The sequence below is a fragment of the Lampetra fluviatilis genome, unplaced genomic scaffold (genome assembly GCF_964198595.1).
Source record: "Lampetra fluviatilis unplaced genomic scaffold, kcLamFluv1.1 SCAFFOLD_659, whole genome shotgun sequence".
Taxonomy (NCBI): Eukaryota; Metazoa; Chordata; class Hyperoartia; order Petromyzontiformes; family Petromyzontidae; genus Lampetra; species Lampetra fluviatilis.
This window is the reverse complement of record NW_027620691.1, coordinates 17,501-34,861: the sequence shown is the minus strand read 5'-3', so window position 1 is coordinate 34,861 and position 17,361 is coordinate 17,501. Positions and strand designations below refer to the sequence as shown.

The 17,361-nt window shown below is 54.4% G+C and overlaps 1 long non-coding RNA gene across 1 annotated transcript in view; it reads right to left on the bottom strand.

The window, feature by feature from the left end:
- Positions 1-5,269: 5,269 nt before the first annotated feature.
- The window catches only part of LOC144954264 (uncharacterized), an 18,568-nt gene continuing 6,476 nt past the window's right edge, over positions 5,270-17,361 (bottom strand). The window contains exons 3-5 of the long non-coding RNA XR_013641117.1: positions 13,904-14,053; positions 10,626-10,697; positions 5,270-5,389 (exon numbers count right to left, since the gene is read on the bottom strand). This is a non-coding gene — a long non-coding RNA (uncharacterized LOC144954264). The remainder of the gene's footprint in view (positions 5,390-10,625; positions 10,698-13,903; positions 14,054-17,361) is intronic.

Genomic DNA, 17,361 nt, shown 5'->3' with positions numbered 1-17,361 from the left:
TGACCGAGATGACCGAGATGACCGGCTGATGCACCACCTGTGCCCCCTACTGTGCCAACTTGCTGTGCTTTAGCCACCCGGCGCTCCGCTCGTTGTTGTGAGCGTCGCTCCTCCGCCCTCCGTTGTTGTTGGACGAGTCACAGTCCTAAACCTCGCCCATTTACCCTCGACATCAGGAGGAGTGGGGGACGATGCCAACCCCAGCCGCAAGCGATGATGAAATTCTCGCAACTTTCATTAGCTAGCTGAGACCAGGCCACCTTGGGTTGGAATGGGGTCCTGGGTGTACACCCACCACCGGAGTGGAAGAATGGCAGGCGCATCTTACAGATGACTAGTCGATGGTCAGAGGGCAGATCAGCTCCACGGTAGGTCCTGGTGTCAAGGACATGGGCTCGCATCCACTGGTCCGTCACTACGTAGTCCAGCAGATGGTCTTGCGTGGACCCGGCGTGCGTCCACGATGTTGTGTGGATGGTCCTGGTGTCAAGGACATGGGCTCGCATCCACTGGTCCGTCACGACGTAGTCCAGCAGATGGTCTTGCGTGGACCCGGCGTGCGTCCATGATGTTGCGTAGATGGTCCTGGTGTCAAGGACATGGGCTCGCATCCACTGCTCCGTCACTTCGTAGTCCAGCAGATGCTCTTGCGTGGACCCGGCGTGCGTCCACGATGTTGTGTGGATGGTCCTGATGTGAAGGACATGGGCTCGCATCCACTGGTCCGTCACTACGTAGTCCAGCAGATGGTCTTGCGTGGACCCGGCGTGCGTCCACGATGTTGCGTGGATGGTCCTGGTGTCAAGGACATGGGCTCGCATCCACTGGTCCGTCACTACGTAGTCCAGCAGATGGTCTTGCGTGGACCCGGCGTGCGTCCACGATGTTGCGTAGATGGTCCTGGTGTCAAGGACATGGGCTCGCATCCACTGGTCCGTCACTACGTAGTCCAGCAGATGGTCTTGCGTGGACCCGGCGTGCGTCCACGATGTTGCGTAGATGGTCCTGATGTGAAGGACATGGGCTCGCATCCACTGCTCCGTCACTACGTAGTCCAGCAGATGGTCTTGCGTGGACCCGGCATGCGTCCACGATGTTGTGTGGATGGTCCTGATGTCAAGGACATGGGCTCGCATCCACTGCTCCGTCACTACGTAGTCCAGCAGATGGTCTTGCGTGGACCCGGCGTGCATCCACGATGTTGCGTAGATGGTCCTGGTGTCAAGGACATGGGCTCGCATCCACTGGTCCGTCACTACGTAGTCCAGCAGATGGTCTTGCGTGGACCCGGCGTGCGTCCACGATGTTGCGTAGATGGTCCTGATGTGAAGGACATGGGCTCGCATCCACTGGTCCGTCACTACGTAGTCCAGCAGATGGTCTTGCGTGGACCCGGCGTGCGTCCACGATGTTGCGTGGATGGTCCTGGTGTCAAGGACATGGGCTCGCTTCCGATGGTCCGTCACTACGTAGTCCAGCAGATGGTCTTGCGTGGACCCGGCGTGCGTCCACGATGTTGCGTAGATGGTCCTGATGTCAAGGACATGGGCTCGCATCCACTGGTCCGTCACTACGTAGTCCAGCAGATGGTCTTGCGTGGACCCGGCGTGCGTCCACGATGTTGCGTAGATGGTCCTGATGTCAAGGACATGGGCTCGCTTCCGATGGTCCGTCACTACGTAGTCCAGCAGATGGTCTTGCGTGGACCCGGCATGCGTCCACGATGTTGTGTGGATGCGCCGATGACGGAACAGCGTGATGGTAATTACAAGCCCATGGGCTGCACAAACATCTAGCAGCCTCCTGCCGTTGTTATTGAGCTGATCTGGCCCATGCCTTGCAATCAGTCCTGATGCTGATGGACAGATATACGCTCACTCACTACACTCACCACTACTACTCACCACTACACTCACCACTACACTCACCACTACACTCACCACTACTCACCACTCAACTCACTCACTCAGTGACTCACTCACACACTCACCACTACACTCACCACTACACTCACCACTACACTCACCACTACACTCACTCACCCGCTACACTCACCACTACTCACTCACCACTACTACTCACCACTACACTCACCACTACTCACCACTCAACTCACTCACTCAGTGACTCACTCACACACTCACCACTACACTCACCACCACTACACTCACCACTACACTCACTCACCCGCTACACTCACCACTACTCACTCACCACTACTACTCACCACTACTACTCACCACTACACTCACCACTACTCACCACTCAACTAACTCACTCAGTGACTCACTCACACACTCACCACTACACTCACCACTACTACTCACCACTACACTCACTCACCCGCTACACTCACCACTACTCACTCACCACTACTACTCACCGCTCACCACTACACTCACCCGCTACACTCACCACTCACCACGCAGTCAATCACTCACTAAGTGACTCACTCACACACTCACCACTACACTCAACACTACTCACCACTCAATCACTCACTCAGTGACTCACCACTACTCACTCACCACTACACTCACCCCTCACAACACTCACCACCACTCACTAAAATACTCATCCACTGACTCACTCACCCACACACACACTCAGACACTCACCCACACACACACTCACCCACTCACTCACCCACACACTCACCCACTCACCCACACACACACTCACCCACTCACTCACCCACACACTCACCCACTCACTCACCCACACACACACTCACCCACACACTCACGCACTCACTCACCCCACTCACCCACACACTCACACCCAAACACCCACCCACCCACTCACCCACCCACTCACCCACCCACTCACTCACCCACACACTCACCCACTCACTCACCCACACACACACTCACCCACACACTCACACACTCACTCACCCCACTCACCCACACACTCACACCCAAACACCCACCCACCCACTCACCCACCCACTCACCCACCCACTCACCCACACACCCACTCACCCACCCACTCACACCCAAACACCCACCCACCCACCCACTCACCCACCCACTCACCCACCCACTCACCCACCCACACACCCATTCACTCACCCACTCACCCACTCACTCACCCACCCACCCACCCACCCACTCACCCACTCACTCACCCACTCACCCACCCACTCACTCACCCACTCACTCACCCACTCACCCACCCACTCATCCACCCACCCACCCACCCACTCACTCACCCACTCACCCACCCACTCACCCACCCACTCACTCACCCACTCACTCACCCACTCACCCACCCACTCATCCACCCACCCACCCACTCACTCACCCACTCACTCACCCACTCACCCACCCACTCACTCACCCACTCACCCACCCACTCACCCACCCACTCATCCACCCACCCACCCACTCACTCACCCACTCACCCACCCACTCACTCACCCACTCACCCACACACTCACCACCACCACACAGAGACCCATAGACTCACACAGAGACCCATAGACTCACCACCACACAGAGACCCATAGACTCACACAGAGACCCACCACCACACAGAGACCCATAGACTCACACAGAGACCCATAGACTCACCACTACACAGAGACCCATAGACTCACCACCACCACACAGAGACCCATAGACTCACAGAGACCCATAGACTCACACAGAGACCCATAGACTCACCACCACACAGAGACCCATAGACTCACACAGAGACCCATAGACTCACCACCACACAGAGACCCATAGACTCACACAGAGACCCATAGACTCACCACCACCACACAGAGACCCATAGACTCACCACCACACAGAGACCCATAGACTCACACAGAGACCCATAGACTCACCACCACCACACAGAGACCCATAGACTCACACAGAGACCCATAGACTCACCACCACCACACAGAGACCCATAGACTCACCACCACACAGAGACCCATAGACTCACACAGATACCCATAGACTCACCACCACCACACAGAGACCCATAGACTCACACAGAGACCATAGACTCACACAGAGACCCATAGACTCACCACCACACAGAGACCCATAGACTCACACAGAGACCCATAGACTCACCACCACCACACAGAGACCCATAGACTCACCACCACCACACAGACCCATAGACTCACACAGAGACCCATAGACTCACCACCACCACACAGAGACCCATAGACTCACACAGAGACCCATAGACTCACCACCACACAGAGACCCATAGACTCACCACCACACAGAGACCCATAGACTCACCACTACACAGAGACCCATAGACTCACCACCACACAGAGACCCATAGACTCACACAGAGACCCATAGACTCACCACCACACAGAGACCCATAGACTCACACAGAGACCCATAGACTCAACACCACCACACAGAGACCCATAGACTCACCACCACATAGAGACCCATAGACTCACCACCACCACACAGAGACCCATAGACTCACCACCACCACACAGAGACCCATAGACTCACCACCACCACACAGAGACCCATAGACTCACACAGAGACCCATAGACTCACCACCACACAGAGACCCATAGACTCACCACCACCACACAGAGACCCATAGACTCACACAGAGACCCATAGACTCACCACTACACAGAGACCCATAGACTCACAGAGACCCATAGACTCACACAGAGACCCATAGACTCACCACCACCACACAGAGACCCATAGACTCACACAGAGACCCATAGACTCACCACCACACAGAGACCCATAGACTCACCACCACCACACAGAGACCCATAGACTCACACAGAGACCCATAGACTCACCACTACACAGAGACCCATAGACTCACAGAGACCCATAGACTCACACAGAGACCCATAGACTCACCACCACCACACAGAGACCCATAGACTCACACAGAGACCCATAGACTCACCACCACACAGAGACCCATAGACTCACACAGAGACCCATAGACTCACCACCACCACACAGAGACCCATAGACTCACAGAGACCCATAGACTCACCACCACACAGAGACCCATAGACTCACACAGAGACCCATAGACTCACCACCACCACACAGAGACCCATAGACTCACAGAGACCCATAGACTCACCACCACCACACAGAGACCCATAGACTCACACAGAGACCCATAGACTCACCACCACACAGAGACCCATAGACTCACACAGAGACCCATAGACTCACACAGAGACCCATAGACTCACCACCACCACACAGAGACCCATAGACTCACAGAGACCCATTGTTAAAAAAGCATTAAAATTGGTTTAATTTATATAATTACAGAATAAATGTAACAGACATCGTGGGACCAATACACGGGCCATTCCACAGTGCTGTGGCCGGTGGCAAGGACATCCACCGCGGGAGTTGTGGTGGTGAAAATCTGGGAAGTAAAATAATCACAATCATCATCAGTAGTATCATCATCATCATCAGTAGTATCATCATCATCAGTAGTATCATCATCATCAGTAGTATCATCATCATCAGTAGTATCATCATCATCAGTAGTATCATCATCATCAGTAGTATCATCATCATCAGTAGTATCATCATCATCATCAGTAGTAGTAGTATCATCATCATCAGTAGTATTATCATCATCATCAGTAGTATCATCATCATCATCAGTAGTATCATCATCATCATCAGTAGTATCATCATCATCAGTAGTATCATCATCATCAGTAGTATCATCATCATCATCAGTAGTATCATCATCATCATCATCAGTAGTATCATCATCATCATCAGTAGTATCATCATCATCATCAGTAGTATCATCATCATCAGTAGTATCATCATCATCAGTAGTATCATCATCATCAGTAGTATCATCATCATCATCATCAGTAGTATCATCAGTAGTATCATCATCATCAGTAGTGTCATCATCAGTAGTATCATCATCATCAGAAGTATCATCATCATCATCAGTAGTATCATCATCATCATCAGTAGTATCATCATCATCATCAGTAGTATCATCATCATCATCAGTAGTATCATCATCATCAGTAGTATCATCATCATCATCAGTAGTATCATCATCATCATCATCAGTAGTATCATCATCATCATCAGTAGTATCATCATCATCATCAGTAGTATCATCATCATCAGTAGTATCATCATCATCAGTAGTATCATCATCATCAGTAGTATCATCATCATCATCATCAGTAGTATCATCAGTAGTATCATCATCATCAGTAGTATCATCATCAGTAGTATCATCATCATCAGTAGTATCATCATCATCATCAGTAGTATCATCATCATCAGTAGTATCATCATCATCAGTAGTATCATCATCATCAGTAGTATCATCATCATCAGTAGTATCATCATCATCAGTAGTATCATCATCATGTGAGTGAGTGGGTGGGTGAGTGGGTGAGTGGGTGGGTGAGTGGGTGGGTGGGTGAGTGGGTGGGTGGGTGAGTGGGTGGGTGGGTGAGTGAGTGAGTGGGTGGGTGAGTGGGTGGGTGAGTGGGTGGGTGAGTGGGTGGGTGAGTGGGTGGGTGAGTGGGTGGGTGGGTGAGTGGGTGAGTGAGTGGGTGGGTGGGTGGGTGAGTGGGTGGGTGGGTGAGTGAGTGAGTGGGTGGGTGAGTGGGTGGGTGAGTGGGTGGGTGAGTGAGTGAGTGAGTGGGTGAGTGGGTGGGTGAGTGGGTGGGTGGGTGAGTGAGTGGGTGGGTGAGTGGGTGGGTGGGTGAGTGAGTGAGTGGGTGAGTGAGTGGGTGGGTGAGTGAGTGGGTGGGTGAGTGAGTGGGTGAGTGGGTGGGTGAGTGGGTGGGTGAGTGGGTGGGTGAGTGGGTGGGTGAGTGAGTGGGTGAGTGGGTGGGTGAGTGGGTGGGTGGGTGAGTGGGTGGGTGGGTGAGTGGGTGGGTGGGTGAGTGAGTGGGTGGGTGAGTGGGTGGGTGAGTGGGTGGGTGAGTGGGTGGGTGAGTGGGTGGGTGGGTGAGTGGGTGAGTGAGTGGGTGGGTGGGTGGGTGAGTGGGTGGGTGGGTGGGTGAGTGAGTGAGTGAGTGGGTGGGTGAGTGGGTGGGTGGGTGAGTGGGTGGGTGAGTGAGTGAGTGAGTGGGTGAGTGGGTGGGTGAGTGGGTGGGTGGGTGAGTGAGTGGGTGGGTGAGTGGGTGGGTGGGTGAGTGAGTGAGTGAGTGGGTGAGTGAGTGGGTGGGTGAGTGAGTGGGTGGGTGAGTGAGTGGGTGAGTGGGTGGGTGAGTGGGTGGGTGGGTGGGTGAGTGGGTGGGTGGGTGGGTGGGTGAGTGAGTGAGTGGGTGGGTGAGTGAGTGGGTGGGTGAGTGAGTGGGTGGGTGGGTGAGTGGGTGGGTGAGTGAGTGAGTGGGTGGGTGGGTGAGTGAGTGGGTGGGTGAGTGGGTGGGTGGGTGAGTGGGTGAGTGAGTGGGTGGGTGGGTGAGTGGGTGGGTGAGTGAGTGAGTGGGTGGGTGGGTGGGTGAGTGGGTGGGTGAGTGAGTGGGTGAGTGAGTGGGTGAGTGGGTGGGTGAGTGGGTGAGTGAGTGGGTGGGTGAGTGGGTGGGTGGGTGAGTGAGTGGGTGGGTGAGTGAGTGAGTGAGTGAGTGGGTGGGTGAGTGAGTGGGTGAGTGAGTGGGTGGGTGAGTGGGTGGGTGAGTGGGTGAGTGAGTGAGTGGGTGAGTGAGTGGGTGAGTGGGTGGGTGAGTGGGTGGGTGGGTGGGTGAGTGAGTGAGTGAGTGAGTGGGTGAGTGAGTGGGTGGGTGGGTGAGTGAGTGAGTGAGTGGGTGGGTGAGTGGGTGGGTGGGTGAGTGGGTGGGTGAGTGGGTGGGTGAGTGAGTGGGTGGGTGAGTGGGTGAGTGGGTGGGTGAGTGAGTGGGTGGGTGAGTGGGTGAGTGGGTGGGTGAGTGAGTGAGTGGGTGGGTGAGTGGGTGGGTGAGTGAGTGAGTGAGTGGGTGAGTGAGTGAGTGGGTGGGTGAGTGAGTGAGTGGGTGGGTGAGTGGGTGAGTGGGTGGGTGAGTGGGTGGGTGAGTGAGTGGGTGGGTGAGTGAGTGAGTGGGTGGGGTGAGTGAGTGGGTGGGTGGGTGAGTGGGTGGGTGAGTGGGTGGGTGAGTGGGTGGGTGGGTGGGTGAGTGAGTGGGTGGGTGAGTGGGTGGGTGAGTGGGTGGGTGAGTGAGTGAGTGGGTGGGTGGGTGAGTGAGTGAGTGGGTGTGAGTGGGTAGGTGAGTGGGTGGGTGAGTGGGTGGGTGGGTGAGTGAGTGGGTGAGTGAGTGGGTGAGTGAGTGGGTGAGTGAGTGGGTGGGTGAGTGGGTGGGTGAGTGGGTGGGTGAGTGGGTGAATGGGTGGGTGAGTGGGTGAGTGGGTGGGTGGGTGGGTGGGTGGGTGAGTGGGTGGGTGAGTGAGTGAGTGGGTGGGTGGGTGAGTGAGTGGGTGAGTGAGTGAGTGGGTGAGTGAGTGGGTGAGTGGGTGGGTGAGTGAGTGGGTGAGTGAGTGGGTGAGTGGGTGGGTGAGTGGGTGAGTGGGTGGGTGAGTGGGTGAGTGGGTGGGTGGGTGAGTGAGTGGGTGGGTGAGTGGGTGGGTGAGTGGGTGGGTGGGTGAGTGGGTGAGTGGGTGGGTGGGTGAGTGGGTGGGTGAGTGGGTGAGTGGGTGGGTGAGTGGGTGAGTGGGTGGGTGAGTGAGTGGGTGGGTGGGTGAGTGGGTGAGTGAGTGAGTGGGTGGGTGGGTGGGTGAGTGGGTGGGTGAGTGGGTGAGTGGGTGGGTGAGTGAGTGGGTGGGTGAGTGGGTGGGTGGGTGAGTGAGTGAGTGAGTGGGTGGGTGGGTGAGTGGGTGGGTGAGTGGGTGGGTGAGTGGGTGGGTGAGTGGGTGGGTGGGTGAGTGGGTGGGTGAGTGGGTGGGTGAGTGAGTGGGTGGGTGGGTGAGTGGGTGGGTGAGTGAGTGAGTGAGTGGGTGGGTGAGTGAGTGGGTGGGTGGGTGAGTGAGTGGGTGAGTGAGTGGGTGAGTGAGTGGGTGAGTGAGTGGGTGGGTGGGTGGGTGAGTGGGTGAGTGGGTGGGTGAGTGAGTGGGTGGGTGAGTGAGTGGGTGGGTGAGTGGGTGGGTGAGTGGGTGAGTGGGTGGGTGGGTGGGTGAGTGGGTGGGTGGGTGGGTGAGTGAGTGGGTGGGTGAGTGGGTGAGTGGGTGGGTGAGTGAGTGGGTGGGTGGGTGGGTGAGTGAGTGGGTGAGTGAGTGGGTGGGTGGGTGGGTGGGTGAGTGGGTGAGTGGGTGGGTGAGTGGGTGGGTGAGTGAGTGGGTGGGTGAGTGAGTGGGTGGGTGGGTGAGTGGGTGGGTGAGTGGGTGGGTGAGTGGGTGAGTGGGTGAGTGGGTGGGTGAGTGGGTGGGTGAGTGAGTGGGTGGGTGGGTGAGTGAGTGGGTGGGTGAGTGGGTGGGTGAGTGAGTGGGTGAGTGAGTGGGTGAGTGAGTGAGTGGGTGAGTGAGTGGGTGAGTGGGTGGGTGAGTGAGTGGGTGGGTGGGTGAGTGGGTGGGTGGGTGGGTGAGTGGGTGGGTGGGTGGGTGAGTGGGTGGGTGAGTGAGTGGGTGGGTGAGTGAGTGGGTGGGTGAGTGAGTGGGTGGGTGAGTGAGTGGGTGGGTGAGTGGGTGGGTGGGTGAGTGGGTGAGTGAGTGGGTGGGTGAGTGGGTGGGTGGGTGAGTGGGTGGGTGGGTGAGTGGGTGAGTGAGTGAGTGGGTGGGTGAGTGAGTGGGTGGGTGAGTGGGTGGGTGAGTGAGTGGGTGAGTGAGTGGGTGAGTGGGTGGGTGAGTGGGTGGGTGGGTGAGTGGGTGGGTGGGTGGGTGGGTGGGTGAGTGGGTGAGTGGGTGGGTGGGTGGGTGGGTGAGTGAGTGGGTGGGTGAGTGGGTGGGTGAGTGGGTGGGTGAGTGGGTGGGTGAGTGGGTGAGTGAGTGGGTGGGTGAGTGAGTGGGTGAGTGGGTGGGTGAGTGGGTGGGTGAGTGGGTGAGTGAGTGGGTGGGTGAGTGGGTGGGTGAGTGAGTGGGTGAGTGGGTGGGTGAGTGGGTGGGTGGGTGAGTGGGTGGGTGAGTGGGTGGGTGAGTGGGTGGGTGGGTGGGTGAGTGGGTGGGTGAGTGAGTGGGTGGGTGAGTGAGTGGGTGGGTGGGTGAGTGAGTGAGTGAGTGAGTGGGTGAGTGGGTGGGTGAGTGAGTGGGTGGGTGAGTGAGCGGGTGGGTGGGCGGGTGAGTGGGTGGGTGAATGGGTGGGTGGGTGAGTGAGTGAGTGGGTGGGTGAGTGGGTGGGTGAGTGGGTGGGTGAGTGGGTGGGTGGGTGAGTGGGTGGGTGAGTGAGTTGGTGAGTGAGTGAGTGGGTGGGTGGTTGAGTGAGTGAGTGGGTGAATGACTGACTGACTGACTTAGTGACTGACTGACTGACTGAGTAACTGACTGAGTGAGTGAGTGACTGACTGAGTGAGTGACTGACTGAGTGACTGACTGACTGAGTAACTGACTGACTGAGTGAGTGACTGACTGAGTGAGTAACTGACTGACTGACTGAGTGACTGACTGACTGAGTGACTGACTGACTGAGTGACTGACTGACTGAGTGAGTGAGTGAGTGACTGAGTGACTGACTGAGTGACTGACTGAGTGACTGACTGAGTGAGTACCTGGGGTGATGTTACTCGGCCGACGTTGATGTAAAACAGCCACTTCTGTTCTTGACTTTCTGCCTATAGCGCCTGAGACACAGAGATAGTGATGGTGGTGATGGTGGTGATGGTGGTGGTGATGGTGGTGGTGATGGTGGTGATGGTGGTGATGGTGGTGATGGTGGTGATGGTGGTGATGGTGGTGATGGTGGTGGTGGTGATGGTGATGGTGGTGATGGTGGTGATGGTGGTGGTGGTGATGGTGGTGGTGATGGTGGTGATGGTGGTGATGGTGGTGGTGATGGTGGTGATGGTGGTGGTGGTGGTGGTGGTGATGGTGGTGATGGTGGTGGTGGTGATGGTGGTGATGGTGGTGGTGATGGTGGTGATGGTGGTGATGGTGGTGGTGGTGATGGTGGTGATGGTGGTGATGGTGATGGTGGTGGTGATGGTGGTGATGGTGGTGATGGTGGTGGTGATGGTGGTGATGGTGGTGATGGTGGTGGTGGTGGTGGTGGTGGTGATGGTGGTGATGGTGGTGATGGTGGTGATGGTGGTGATGGTGGTGATGGTGGTGATGGTGGTGATGATGGTGGTGATGGTGGTGATGGTGGTGATGATGGTGGTGGTGGTGATGGTGATGGTGGTGATGGTGGTGATGGTGGTGGTGGTGGTGGTGGTGGTGATGGTGATGGTGGTGATGGTGATGGTGGTGATGATGGTGGTGATGGTGGTGATGGTGGTGATGGTGGTGGTGGTGATGGTGATGGTGGTGATGGTGGTGGGGGTGATGGTGGTGATGGTGGTGATGGTGATGGTGGTGATGGTGGTGGTGGTGGGGGTGATGGTGGTGATGGTGGTGATGATGGTGGTGATGGTGGTGATGGTGGTGATGGTGGTGGTGGTGATGGTGATGGTGGTGATGGTGGTGGTGGTGGGGGTGATGGTGGTGGTGGTGATGGTGATGGTGGTGATGGTGGTGGTGGTGGGGGTGATGGTGGTGATGGTGGTGATGGTGGTGATGGTGGTGATGGTGGTGATGGTGATGGTGGTGATGGTGGTGATGATGGTGGTGGTGATGATGGTGGTGATGGTGGTGATGGTGATGGTGGTGATGATGGTGGTGATGGTGGTGATGGTGGTGATGGTGGTGATGGAGATGGTGGTGATGGTGGGGGTGGTGATGGTGGTGATGGTGGTGATGGTGGGGGTGGTGGTGATGGTGGTGATGGTGGTGATGGTGGTGATGGTGATGGTGGTGATGGTGGTGATGGTGGGGGTGGTGGTGATGGTGGTGATGGTGGTGATGGTGATGGTGGTGGTGATGGTGGTGATGGTGGTGGTGATGGTGGTGATGGTGATGATGGTGGTGATGGTGATGGTGGTGATGGTGATGGTGGTGATGGTGGTGATGGTGGTGATGGTGATGGTGGTGATGGTGATGGTGGTGATGGTGGTGATGGTGATGGTGGTGATGGTGATGGTGGTGATGGTGATGGTGGTGATGGTGGTGGTGATGGTGGTGGTGGTGGTGATGGTGGTGATGGTGGTCATGATGGCGATGATGGTGGTGATGGTGGTGATGGTGTTGATGGTGGTGGTGATGGTGGTGATGGTGGTGGTGATGGTGGTGATGGTGGTGATGGTGATGATGGCGACGATGGTCATGATGGCGATGATGGTGGTGATGGTGGTGATGTTGGTGGTGGTGATGGTGGTGATGGTGATGGTGGTGGTGATGGTGGTGATGGTGATGATGGCGACGATGGTCATGATGGCGATGATGGTGGTGATGGTGATGATGGTGATGGTGGTGATGATGGTGGTGATGGTGGTGATGGCGATGGTGGTGATGGCGATGATGATGATGGTGGTGATGATGATGGTGGTGATGGTGGTGATGGTGGTGATGGTGGTGGTGATGGTGGTGATGGTGGTGATGGTGGTGGTGATGGTGGTGATGGTGGTGATGATGATGGTGGTGGTGATGGTGGTGATGGTGGTGGTGATGTTGGTGGTGATGGTGATGATGGCGACGATGGCGGTGATGGTGGTGATGGTGGTGATGGTGTTGATGGTGGTGGTGATGGTGGTGATGGTGGTGGTGATGGTGGTGATGGTGGTGGTGATGGTGGTGATGGTGGTGGTGATGGTGGTGGTGGTGATGGTGTTGATGATGGTTGTGATGGTGGTGGTGATGGTGATGATGGCGATGATGATGGTGATGGTGATGATGTTGATGATGATGGTGGTGATGGTGATGATGTTGCTACTCACTCGTAACAGACACAGCCGGCGACGATGGCGACGATGGCGACGATGGCGACGATGGCGACGATGGCGACGATGGCGACGATGGCGACGATGGCGACGATGGCGACGATGGCGACGATGGTGGTGATGGTGGTGATGGCGACGATGGTGACGATGATGACGATGGTGACGATGGCGACGATGGCGACGATGGCGACGATGGTGACGATGGTGACGATGGCGACGATGGCGACGATGGTGGTGATGGTGGTGATGGCGACGATGGTGACGATGATGACGATGGCGACGATGGCGACGATGGTGACGATGGCGACGATGGCGACGATGGCGACGATGGTGACGATGGTGACGATGGCGACGATGGCGACGATGGCGACGATGGTGACGATGGTGACGATGGCGACGATGGCGACGATGGCGACGATGGTGGTGATGGCGGTGATGGCGACGATGGCGACGATGGCGACGATGGCGACGATGGCGACGATGGCGACGATGGCGACGATGGCGACGATGGCGACGATGGCGACGATGGCGACGATGGCGACGATGGCGACGATGGCGACGATGGCGACGATGGTGACGATGGCGACGATGGCGACGATGGTGGTGATGGTGGTGATGGCGACGATGGTGACGATGATGACGATGGCGACGATGGCGACGATGGTGACGATGGCGACGATGGCGACGATGGTGATGATGGCGATGATGGCGACGATGGTGACGATGGCGACGATGGCGACGATGGTGACGATGATGACGATGGTGACGATGGCGACGATGGCGACGATGGCGACGATGGTGACGATGGTGACGATGGCGACGATGGCGACGATGGTGGTGATGGTGGTGATGGCGACGATGATGACGATGGTGACGATGGCGACGATGGTGACGATGGCGACGATGGCGACGATGGCGACGATGGCGACGATGGCGACGATGGCGACGATGGTGACGATGGCGACGATGGCGACGATGGCGACGATGGCGACGATGGCGACGATGGTGCTACTCACTCGTAACAGACACAGCCGGCGACGATGGCGACGATGGTGACGATGGCGATGGCTGCCGTGATGGCGATGTTGGCCTCTCGGTCCGGCGTCGATCGCACGGCGAAGATATCAACCTGGTGACATCGCTCCCCTACGTAGCCCTCGGTGCAGCTACACAACAACATCAACAACAACAACATCAACAACAACATCAACAACAACAACATCAACAACATTAATAACATCAACAACATCAACAGCAGCAGCAACATCAGCAACAACAACAACATCAACAACAACATCATCAACATCATCAACATCAACAACATCATCAACATCATCAACATCAACAACATCATCAACATCATCAACATCAACAACATCATCAACATCATCAACATCATCAACAACATCAACAACATCAACAACATCAACATCAACAACATCAACAACATCAACAACATCAACATCAACAACATCAACATCAACAACATCAACATCAACAACATCAACAACATCAACAACATCAACATCAACAACATCAACAACATCAACAACATCAACAACCTCAACAACATCAACAACATCAACAACATCAACAACATCAACAACATCAACAACATCAACAACCTCAACAACATCAACATCAACAACATCAACAACATCAACAACATCATCAACATCAACAACATCATCAACATCAACAACATCATCACCACCACCAACACCAACAACATTAACATCATCATCATCATCAACATCATCAACAACAACATCATCACCACCACCACCACCAACAACATCAACATCAACATCAACAACAACATCAACAACATCAACATCATCAACATCATCAACATCATCACCACCACCACCACCAACAACATCAACATCAACATCAACAACAACATCAACAACATCAACAACATCAACATCATCAACATCATCAACAACATCAACATCATCATCAACATCAACATCATCAACATCAACATCAACATCAACATCAACATCATCAACATCATCAACAACATCAACATCATCATCATCATCAACATCAACATCAACATCAACATCAACAACAACAACAACAACATCATCAACAACATCATCATCATCATCATCATCAACAACATCAACAACATCATCATCATCAACAACATCAACAACATCAACAACATCATCATCAACAACAACAACAACAACATCATCATCATCATCAACAACATCAACATCATCAACAACATCAACATCATCAACAACATCAACATCATCAACAACATCAACAACATCACCACCACCACCAACAACAACAACATTAACATCAACATCAACAACATCAACAACATCAACATCAACAACATCATCAACATCAACAACAACATCAACATCAACAACAACATCAACAACATCATCAACATCATCAACAACATTATCAACAACAACAACATCAACAACATCAACAACATCAACATCAACATCATCAACAACATTAACAACAACATTAACAACAACAACATCATCACCACCACCAACACCAACAACAACAACATTAACATCAACATCAACAACATCAACATCACCACCATCACATCCAACAGTGAATATTCATAACATTACTCTATCAAGATATCAGGGTGGGTGAGTTGGTGGGTGAATGGGTGGGTGATTGACTGAGTGACTGAGTGACTGACTGACTGACTAAGTGGGTGAGTGACTGAGTGACTGACTAACTGAGTGACTGACTGAGTGACTGACTGAATGACTGAGTGACTGACTGAATGACTGAGTGACTGACTGAGTGAGTGACTGAGTGACTGACTGACTGAGTGACTGACTGACTAAGCGAGTGAGTGACTGAGTGGGTGACTGACTGGGTGAGTGACTGACTGACTGAGTGACTGACTGACTGACTAAGCGAGTGACTGACTGAGTGACTGAGTGGGTGACTCACATGCAGGACACGACCCTGGAACGTCGGACAAAGCGGTACTCCGCCTGGTGAGTGACTGACTGACTGACTGAGTGAGTGACTGAGTGAGTGACTGAGTGAGTGACTGACTGAGTGACTGACTGAGTGACTGACTGACTGGGTGAGCGACTGAGTGACTGAGTGGGTGAGTGACTGAGTGAGTGACTGAGTTAGTGAGTGAGTGACTGACTGAGTGAGTGACTGAGTGAGTGACTGAGTGACTGAGAGACTGACTGAGTGAGTGACTGAGTGAGTGAGTGACTGACTGGGTGAGCAACTGAGTGACTGAGTGGGTGAGTGACTGAGTGAGTGACTGAGTTAGTGAGTGAGTGACTGACTGAGTGAGTGACTGAGTGAGTGACTGAGTGAGTGACTGAGTGAGTGACTGAGTGACTGAGAGATTGACTGAGTGAGTGACTGAGTGAGTGACTGACTGGGTGAGCGACTGAGTGACTGACTAAGTGACTGGGTGAGTGACTGACTGAGTGACTGACTGAGTGACTGACTGAGTGACTGACTGAGTGGGTGAGTGAGTGGGTGGGTGGGTGAGTGACTGACTGAGTGACTGACTGAGTGACTGACTGAGTGAGTGACTGAGTGACTGACTGAGTGACTGACTGAGTGACTGACTGAGTGGGTGAGTGAGTGACTGAGTGAGTGACTGACTGGGTGAGCGACTGAGTGACTGACTAAGTGACTGGGTGAGTGACTGACTGAGTGACTGACTGAGTGACTGACTGAGTGACTGACTGAGTGACTGACTGAGTGACTGACTGAGTGAGTGACTGACTGAGTGACTGACTGAGTGACTGACTGAGTGAGTGACTGACTGGGTGAGCGACTGAGTGACTGAGTGGGTGAGTGACTGAGTGAGTGACTGAGTTAGTGAGTGACTGAGTGAGTGACTGACTGAGTGAGTGACTGAGTGAGTGACTGACTGAGTGAGTGACTGAGTGAGTGACTGACTGAGTGAGTGACTGAGTGAGTGACTGACTGAGTGAGTGACTGACTGAGTGACTGACTGAGTGAGTGACTGAGTGAGTGACTGAGTGAGTGACTGACTGAGTGAGTGACTGACTGAGTGACTGACTGAGTGACTGACTGGGTGAGCGACTGAGTGACTGAGTGGGTGACTGACTGAGTGAGTGACTGAATGAGTGACTGACTGAGTGAGTGACTGACTGAGTGAGTGACTGAGTGACTGACTGGGTGAGCGACTGAGTGACTGAGTGGGTGAGTGACTGAGTGAGTGACTGAGTTAGTGAGTGAGTGACTGACTGAGTGAGTGACTGAGTGAGTGACTGAGTGACTGAGAGACTGACTGAGTGAGTGACTGAGTGAGTGAGTGAGTGACATACTGGGTGAGCGACTGAGTGACTGAGTGGGTGAGTGACTGAGTGAGTGACTGAGTTAGTGAGTGAGTGACTGACTGAGTGACTGACTGAGTGAGTGACTGAGTGAGTGACTGAGTGAGTGACTGAGTGAGTGACTGAGTGAGTGAGTGACT